Source organism: Panulirus ornatus, chromosome 37, assembly GCF_036320965.1.
Source record: "Panulirus ornatus isolate Po-2019 chromosome 37, ASM3632096v1, whole genome shotgun sequence".
In the NCBI taxonomy this organism is placed as follows: domain Eukaryota; kingdom Metazoa; phylum Arthropoda; class Malacostraca; order Decapoda; family Palinuridae; genus Panulirus; species Panulirus ornatus.
In genome coordinates this window covers 28,784,837-28,794,739 of record NC_092260.1, presented here as the reverse complement: position 1 = coordinate 28,794,739, position 9,903 = coordinate 28,784,837, and the positions used below count along the sequence as shown (strand labels likewise).

At 39.9% G+C, this 9,903-nt stretch overlaps 1 protein-coding gene across 3 annotated transcripts in view; it reads left to right on the top strand.

The window, feature by feature from the left end:
- Nucleotides 1-9,903, top strand: part of BHD (folliculin) — a 79,458-nt gene that overhangs the window by 333 nt on the left and 69,222 nt on the right. Inside the window, exon 1 of one of the 3 annotated variants that reach the window (XM_071684108.1) lies at nucleotides 128-146. The exons of the other annotated variants lie outside the window; for them this stretch is intronic. The gene's annotated coding sequence lies outside the window, so the exon portion shown is untranslated. Of the gene's footprint in view, nucleotides 1-127; nucleotides 147-9,903 lie in introns of those variants that run through there. 3 annotated transcript variants of the gene reach the window in all.

The following is a 9,903-nucleotide window of genomic DNA, read 5'->3' as shown; positions in this document are numbered from 1 at the left end:
CGGGAATTACCTTTAATCACCCGTTGGTCATAATCACGAACATGAAAAAGAAGGGTTAGAGCAAAGAACTTGAGGTCAATGCAAGATGAGTGACTTGTATTTCCGCTTCCTGTCTTTGTTAACAAGCATCTGGTCTTGATGGTCACGTAAGTTAAAACTATGCTGTATATTCAGATTACGTTTAAGCTTCCAACAGAACTTGCATTGAGTTCACATGGCCTATACTTCTACCCCAGTATCTTCTACCAGCCTGCAGAGGTAATTCCAACATTACGTCCTTACATGACAACATTCACATATTGTTGTTACAGATAACCGTTACTATGTCTGCCCACACACAATATATATATATATATATATATATATATATATATATATATATATATATATATATATATATATATATATTGCCTCGCATGCAGCCTGATAAAGTCACATTGGTGACTGTAAAGTGTATGAGAGCTGACTTTGCACTTGCATTTTGTGTAATGGGTTAACGTTATTGTGTATATATGCCTTTTTACTTTGGGCCACAGTGAATTTTTAAACGCTGCCAAAGGAAGGCTTTGACTTGTCTCAATTTTGCTTTTACTGAAGAGTATGAAAGATTTTCCGTACACATTTACTTTAATGAAATGGTTAGCTAGGATTGACGACGATTGTCTTTGTTTAGTAGCGCTTATAGCAGGCAGTTAATGTCAATGATTGACTTGTTCCTGTTAATTTATCGAACGATACAGAGGTTCATAAGCAAGGATATGATGAGTATCGGTCATAAGACGAGCTGGAAAGATGGGTAAAATTGCCTTTTCGGTCATCCGCATATTTGGAAATTGTTATTGTGTGCTTTGCACGATTCTGGCGATAATATCTACCGCATATCAGTCTCTTGAGATACCCCCACCCCACCCTCGCCTTTATCCAACGATAATGGGGAACCGCCAGTGGGAACGGGGAATTTGGGTAAGGAAAGTCATGAAATGTAGTGATTGAAGGTGGGAATCGCTCGAAAGACTAATATTAGAATTCATCGTAAGAATAATTTCAACCAAACCAAACCGAACCTAACCTACCACTCGTGGTATGGATGGCCCAGACGGTAATAATACCGAAAGATGTGAGTTGGTACTGATATCTAAAATACAACGTGCAAGAATACCAGGAATCGTGAAATATATTTTTAGAAGAGTGCAGATCACGGGTTTCGTGGAAGTCATAGGCTTGAAGAATGGCTAGGGAGAAAAATCAAGTTGATCGCCACATCCTCGTGGTGGGAGAAGGGGGGCTGGGGAAGCCCATTGAAGGTTACGCTGAAGGTAGACGAAAATGGTGTGGAGGTGCTGATACTAGCAGATACTAAGGTATTCATGATAAAGGAGGACAAAATGAGAAGTGCGAAGAGTAAGGGGAAAATACAAACCGAAAAATTAGAAGAGAGCAAAGGAACAAGAGGCTACTTCGGCGCTAAAGGAACGAAAATCAACAATATGAAGGCTATGTTACACATCTAATTTATAAGTGCTAAAGTATGGTAGGCTTCGTTAAAAAGATTTCCAGGATCGAGTAGTAAGTCAACATCACAGGAATCTTAGGCTAGATTCCTAAGATAAACTCGGAAAGGATGTAAACCTCATGGTGCTATCTTAACGGATATATGATAAGGAAAGAATATAAGGGAAACAGGATTGGGTCATTTATTCCTTCTGGTAAGGGGAAACTTAAAAGATTTCAGAACATAATAGAAGAAATGGACTTTTTTGGTGGTGCATTTTAGGGAGAATGGTGACAAAACAGTTGTGTACAGTAGCCCTGAAACACTGTAACAGTTTTTGTTCCTGGATAGTGTTATTTCCTGATTGTGTATGCGTAAGTAGAGAAAAAGGCTATTATTCCCTTCAAATTTTGCTTTTGTCACCAGGACAGTAATATTTTGAAATGCACCTATTTCTTATTGAATATCGGGCGAATTTGCGCACCTTTACAGAAATAAAGTTCGACAAACAACATATGAATCAAAATTCACATGTATTTACACTAATGTTAAACAAAAGTGATCACAAGAGATTAGAAGTGAGTAGTTTTTTTAGATTTACGATTGTACTGTGAATCACTTTCACGAATCAGACCCCAACTATAATCTCCCATCATGTTCTCGTTATATGTTGCTTGGTAGCTGCGTTCAAAGTTCAATATATCTAGGTGGAAGGGCTCGCCTTGCTCCTCCGAATACGCTCCTTGAATTTATCAAGATGAGCGTCGAGGATATGGACAGAGAGAGCCATCCTGCAACCCATTTTGCCGTAGTTCTTCACAATAGTCTCAACCAGGTCCATGCAGTTTTCGGCCTTGTGATTGCCCAGGAAGCCCCATACCATTGTGACAAAGCTGTACCAAGCAGATTTCTCCTTCCAAGTGAGCTTCTTGGGGAATTCCTTTCAGTCCAGGATCCTTATCTGTGATCCGACGAAGACATCGGCTTTGACCTTTGCCCCAGACAGCTTAGACGAGAAGTCTTGATGTTATTTGAAGAGCTGGGACAAATTGTTTGTTAAGGCCTACTTTTGTGTGCAGTGGTGACATCAACACCTTCCGGGACTAGCCACAGCAGACCGAATTATGTGTTTATGAACAAAGTCAAGTGAGAGCCACTGTCCTGATCACAAAAGCAAAGTTTCAAGGGAATGATAGCCATTTTCTATAGCTTTTTTTTAAACAAATTGTAATAGAAATGCAAGAATGCCAGATGAACTTAAAACTCTTTTCTCTGAGAAAATAACGAAAAAACTTTCAGGATGTGCAGAATCGGCAAGGTTTAGCCATACGCTCGCTTGGTTCGCTGTTGAGTGCTATTAGCGTGTCACGAAGTTCTGTCGTTCGTGTGGACGTGCCATCCAGCAGGCTGGATGTATTGATCTTCATATAGAGTATAGTCGTAAAAGAATGCATGTTCAAAGGAGCTGCACTTGGAAAATACAAGCACATAGTAATCGAGATGGAATACTGAGTGAAGGATATCTGAGGGTAAGAAGCGAGGTCCTAAGTCAGGAGAAAGTGTACAGAAGGAAACTATGATAAATAAAAACTAATGATTAGACTTTCTAACCCAATCTAGATTTTAGGAATTGAATTGTCATCACAGATTCTGCAGTATGAGTGCTAACAAAGGGATTAGAGTGCCAGGAAAAGAATAGGCGAATGCGATTACAGGTGTACACAGCAAGGGAACACGTTGAGGAAGAGATATAGGGGAGACGGAAGCCACGGAAAGATTCCAGAGGGCAGAAAACGAGAAAAGAGCAATGCAAGAAATGATGTAAGACGGTCTGGCGAAAATAATAAGTGAGGCAAATTATTGACACAAAAGCCCAAATTAGTAAAGTACTCGGAAAAGTTATTGACACCGGTGGGGTGAAAGTTTCATGATCGTAGGAGACAAATATTCCGTCGTATCCGGAGAGGGAGAGAGAAAAAAAAAAAACTTTTAGAAGCACTGACGTACGTACAACCTCTGCGAGAAAGATCGTTCCAGGAGAAATAGTATTCTTACATGAATCATGGATCACATTCAGCACAATATGTACCCATGGAGTGTCCATAGGTTTGTAAGGCTAGCTGCTAGGATGCTGTTTAACCCCTTGACTACTATGTCTTTAGTCATTGTACTCAGTGGATTATTATCATACTCACATATCATACACAAAGGGTTGAACGATCGTATTTAAGTTGTTAGGATCCCATTCGTAGAGAGTGATGTTCCACTGGAATGGAGATGTTATTTTGTACTAATAGTCATAAAATGGCAAGAAAGAATTGTCAGTAACGATCCTTATTGTTAAGGGTCATTCCAGAGGTCATGTCATCATATCCAAAGGTTACACTGTTGTGTTTAAGGAGTTAAGTGCAATGAAAGCTATAAGAGTGAGGAATAGCAGAGAAAATACGGCAGGGGAACCTTTTCAATCTTGGCGAGGATGTCAACTGGAGTCCCTCGGGGCTCGTTGCTGGGTTCACCATTATTTCCTTCCTGAGTAAATGACTCACCAAATGAATATGAATCAAACCTGAGTGTGTCTGCTGATGAAGCCCAAATAATGAATGGGGTACGATGTGAAAGGGAGTTCATTGTGTTACAAAGAAACCAAGACAAAATGCAATAGTTAAACAAATGGCTAATGGTATTTACACTTAGAAAATAAAAAGTTATGGAGATGGTGGGGAAGGATATACCTAAACCACACTGTGACTACCGTGTAGGTGGAAGCAAGTTATAAGAATCACTCTGTGAAAATAACCTTAGACCTGACGTCAATCAGAACTCAACCGCAGAACACGTAAGATGGATCGTGAGAGAAGCATACCTTACTTTGTCACTCGAAATTACCCTCAAGTATATGGACAGTGAGATAGTAAGATACTTATAATCGACCCAAGCTGGATTATGTGTCAACAGTTTGGTTTCCTTACTTGAGAAAATATATAGAACTGCTGGAGAAGGTCCAAAGGAACACTACAAAGACGTTACCAAAAGTTAGAGAAGTAAATCGCAGAGTAAAGTCTTGTTCTGCACTTATTGAAGGAAAGGAAAACCGATGAGAGATGTTGATAATTCCTTACAAATCCCTTGGGAGCAACGATTGATATGAACAGCGGCAGTTACTACTCGAAAAACAGAAGGTAATCCAGAGTGAAAGGTTGTAGTGGGAAAGTACGCAAAACAAATTTCAGGAGGCTTTGAAGAGACTTTTTAGTCATGGGGAGTTGGAGCAAATTAAACTGTGATGGAGTAAATGCAGTTGATTTTTTTCAAAACTGTGACTAAAGGTGTAAATGTCCCTCCACATACACTCAAACGTTTAAGTAATCACACACACACACACACACACACACACACACACACATTAATACACTAAAGAACGCTGGGACATTGTATATTTATAGATAAAAATCTTATCGCCAGTACCTCATCAACTCACTTGTGTCACACTGTTTTCCCACGATAGCATAACTTCTATTACTTCCTCAAACGTTCTTTCATTCGGATGTCTTGTGCGGTTAGAGGGCTGCAGTTGCTGAAACTCGGAGAGTGGGGGAATTACCATTGCGAGCTGAAGGAGCCGTCGCTGATGGAAGCTGGACCGGGTAGGTTACAGTATTGATTAAAGAAGCTTCTTTGGCTTTCTCATCTACACAGCGCTGTAGAGGTCACAGACAAGCACGACTGATTTTGCCATAGCATATGGAAATATGTCAGGTTAGGCAGTGTATAAAACTCAAGTCTAATTGTGTAACTGTATTAAAGATACACTGCTGATGTTAGTAGTTATTTTCATGCAAATATGTCCTACATTTCCGTATATGGGTTGTACTTGAAATACTTATCGAATTGGTAGTCAGTTTGTTAAAATCCAGCAGGCATCTCGCATGTTGATGAGTTTCGCCATCCTCTGGAACCTTCTGCTTCTTCGTGGAGGCGACACCCTGTCACGCGCCTCAGATCACGTGACATCAGTCATGTGATCTCAGCGCGCGAAAGCCATTCTTGCATTCACAGCCTCACTATGTTGAGGTGCCACCCAGGTCTGGAATTAAACCACTCCTCCCGTGATTAAAGGAGCTGTCTCTATGCTCAAGAGAGTGAACTTCGTTTATCTTTTTTAGTGCACTTGAAAATTCTTTCTTTTACGTTGTGAAAAGAATAATTTTCTCATCTTAGTTGTATTTGCTTCTGTTGGTAGTTAGCAGACGAGATGAATAAAATTAGCAGCTAGAAGTATCCTCATATCTGCAACACTGAGTATTTGACCTGTATTAATGAATTTCAGTTCGACCATACAAGATTCGTTCATGTCATCTGCAGAGACGTTTGCCCCGGATACCCATGACGGTTGATCCAGCAGAGGTCTGCGTCTAGATAAGGACGCTGCTTTGGTGGTGTCAGTGACGGCTGACCGTTGTTGTGGTAGTGCTAGTGATATTTGTATTCTTGCTGGTGATGGTAGTGATGCTAATGTCTGTTTCGTTGGTGGCGTTGGTTGTGATGGCGATAGAAATGTTTGTGCTCTTGTTGGTACTGGTTTTGTGTTTGATTTTGCCTGGTCTTTCGTGACGTTGGAGTGATAACGATATTGGTGCTTATGTTTGTGATGGTGCGGGTAGTGGTGGAGACTATAGTAATGGTGTTTGGCACTGGCTCTGTTAGTGGTGATTATAAGAATATATCAGTGACGTTGGTAGACATGATGACGATAGGATGGTGTTCATATTGGTGGTGGTGGTGACGTTTTATGGTGGAGGCTTAATGTTTTGTTTTTAGTTGGTGTTGGGTGGCAGCTGAGGTAGTCGTGGGACGTGATCCCTGGTTCCTGTTGGCGTCGTACCGTTACGTGCCGTGGGTCACGTGACGCCCGAGCCGCGCGTTCCCTCCCTACCCCAGCCTCCTTCCTATCGCCGCCCTACTTTAAACTCACCCTCAGCTCCGCACTAGTTCCTCTCGCGGGAGAACTTTACAAATGCTCTCGATCCTCTTTCGATATGTTGTTAAAATAACTTTACTAAAGAAGATTTTCAAGTTGATTTTACATTTGTACGTAATTTACTTAAGAAGATTTTCAAGTCGATTTTACATTTGTACGTATTTTGTGTAAGTGTATTCATACAAGGGAAGGAACGATTTTACCAACAAATAAACCTAAAAGCGAAGTTTATGATTCTAGATTATGGCTGTCTGTCTTTGTAGTTGGTAATGATAATGATGGTGGTTATACTGATGATGGTGGTGGTAGAGGCTGTAATGGTAGTGTATGCTTACTAGTAGTGATAGTGGTGGTTGTGTTGGTAACTGATGATGGTGGTTGTACTGGTTGTGTTGTTGTGGTTGTATTGTTTGTGGTACTAGTGAGTGTGTTTGAACTATTGACGGTGTTAGTGGTTGTGCTGGTAATGATGGGGGTGGTGGTTGTACTGTTGATGGCAGTAATTGCAGGCCTAATAATGATGGTGTAATGGTGATGGTGATGGATGGTGATCCACTTGCTGAAATGAATATGGTGGGTTGGGAGCGAGGATGATACAGATTATATAGGGTTACAGCGGTTGTGGTGACAGGTGAGGGTGGTGATAATGACAATATATTTCGCTAGTCGTTAGTGCCGGGGCGTCACCATTCATTCTCTGGCTCATTAACCGAACTTTCAACTCGTCTTGAGGTTGCCAGATTATCTGGATTCCCCCAGTCTAGAACCCGACACCATTATCCTTTTGAGTATAAGACAAGACCGCGAAATCGGGGTGTCTGCTGCCACTACTTCAGGCTGATGAAGGAGTGTTAGGTACCAATTAGCTCAAATGCAAGATGCCTTACCACCAAAGCGTCTGGTTAATTGTGCCTCATCATCTGGAGCGATGAGTCTATTACACTCGGGCTGCGATGAGTCTGTGCTAGAGGAATCCATACCCTGTGCGGGCCTCAGCTGCTTAACTTCGTCTGAGTTCCAGACGACGAGCACAGTGACGGTTCAACAGTACCTTTCCTTGAGCAATGGTTTGTTGTCTAAGGTGTTCGCTGTGTGCCACACAACTAATACTTGACTAAATGGACGGTATTTCGTTCATCATTTCGGGGAAATATAAACTATTCTTTCTTGTTTATATATTTTTTTTTTTTCAAACTATTCGCCATTTCCCGCGTTAGCGAGGTAGCGTTAAGAACAGAGAACTGGGCCATTGAGGGAATATCCTCACCTGGCCCCCTTCTCTGTTCCTTCTTTTGGAAAATTAAAAAAAATTGAGAGGGGAGGATTTCCAGCCCCCCGCTCCCTTCCCTTTTAGTCGCCTTCTACGACACGCAGGGAATACGTGGGAAGTATTTAATGTATGTATGATTCATGGTGAGGTGCCTGAGGATTGGCAGAATGCTTGCATATATATATATATATATATATATATATATATATATATATATATATATATATATATATATTATCCCTGGGGATAGGGGATTAAGAATACTTCCCACGTATTCCCTGCGTGTCGTAGAAGGCGACTAAAAGGGGAGGGAGCGGGGGACTGGAAATCCTCCCCTCTCGTTTTTTTTTTTTTTATTATTTTCCAAAAGAAGGAACAGAGAATTGGGCCAGGTGAGGGTATTCCCTCAAAGGCCCAGTCCTCTGTTCTTAATGCTACCTCGCTAACGCGGGAAATGGCGAATAGTTTAAAAGAAAAAGAAAAGATATATATATATATATATATATATATATATATATATATATATATATATATATATATATATGACCACTTTCTGAAGTAACAGTGAGTCACTGTACGTCCTCAGTACCATCTTGGTTTGTTTTCATCAATGCAGACATCTTACTTGGTTAACGTTGCATTACGGGGTTCTATTAATGTAATTGCTACATAAGTATAAAGACTTTGCGTTATGCCTTCTCAAATGGTTTATCATAAAAGCATTATATTAAAGAGAATATGAAGAGCCTCCACAAAGCTTTTATGTGAACGTCTAGTCACACTCGTTTTCCCTCTCAGGAATGCGAGAGTTACCTAACAACAACGGTTTCCCCATATTACAGCAGTAACCGCATTGAATTGCCCAGGAACAGCGAATCAGGACGGAGCAGTCCGCCGGCGTTAATGGACTGGAAATCAATGGCTGTTACACGGTTTCATCCGGTACAATAAAAGGGCCAAAGGGGACGCCTGCATCCCGGTTATGTTGGCAACTGACGACTCGCTCTGTATATTCTGTAAGAATCTCAAATATGCCAACCACTCTCATATTTAGGTTAAGGTTTGGCGCATTTTAAAACAATTAGGCCTAACCATATTCAGGCTAAGGTCACTGATGTATGTCCCCATCAAGCTTGGTTGTACATGTTTATGAGAAGCATGGATGTCTAGGCGAAAAGTATTTACCATAATTTTGTATTCAGTTAATGTCTCAACTCCATCATACTTATTTGACATTAAGAATATTAACGACTGGAAAACTAGGCGTCTATATGATGTCTTGGTTAGGAGGCATTAGGTTACAAGGATCACATAGCGAGTGTTATGTTTTCTTAGAATGATCCTTAACATGTGATTTTCAAGATTTTCGTATGGTGTGTTGGTAATAAATATCAGCCCACGTTGCCTTGCCCTCCAAAAGCAGTTTGGCCATTTTGATTACCTCTTACAGTTCTCTTGATATATATATATATATATATATATATATATATATATATATATATATATATATATATATATATTTTAATTTTCCAAAAGAAGGAACTGAGGGGGCCAGGTGAGGATATTCCAAAAAAGGCCCAGTCCTCTGTTCTTAACGCTACCTCGCTAACGCGGGAAATGGCGAATAGTTTAAAAGAAAAGAAAGAATATATATATATATATATATATATATATATATATATATATATATATATATATATATATATATATGCATGATAATCACCACTGGAAAGAGAAAATAAAAACGGTGAGTACTGTCGATTAATACATCCTCCGACGGTCTGAGGATGTATTAAACGAAAATACTCATTGGTTTTATTTTCTCTTTCCATATCTCTTCACGGTGAAGTGAAGGTTCTGCATACATACATACATATATATATATATATATATATATATATATATATATATATATATATATATATATATATATATATATATATCCAAATGATTGCTTAGAAGACAGGAATTAGATATATTTTGCTTATGGAATTATTGCAAGAGGACACTTGCATCGACACCTTAAAAGCCATATTTAATTCTTTTAAAGCCCACCTTCCTAGAGTCTTTAAGTAGTGGCCCAAATTCTATTAGTCAAGGGACGATGAAGGGTCCTCACAGTCGATAAGCAACAAATAACCTTGTCAGTTGAGCCTATAT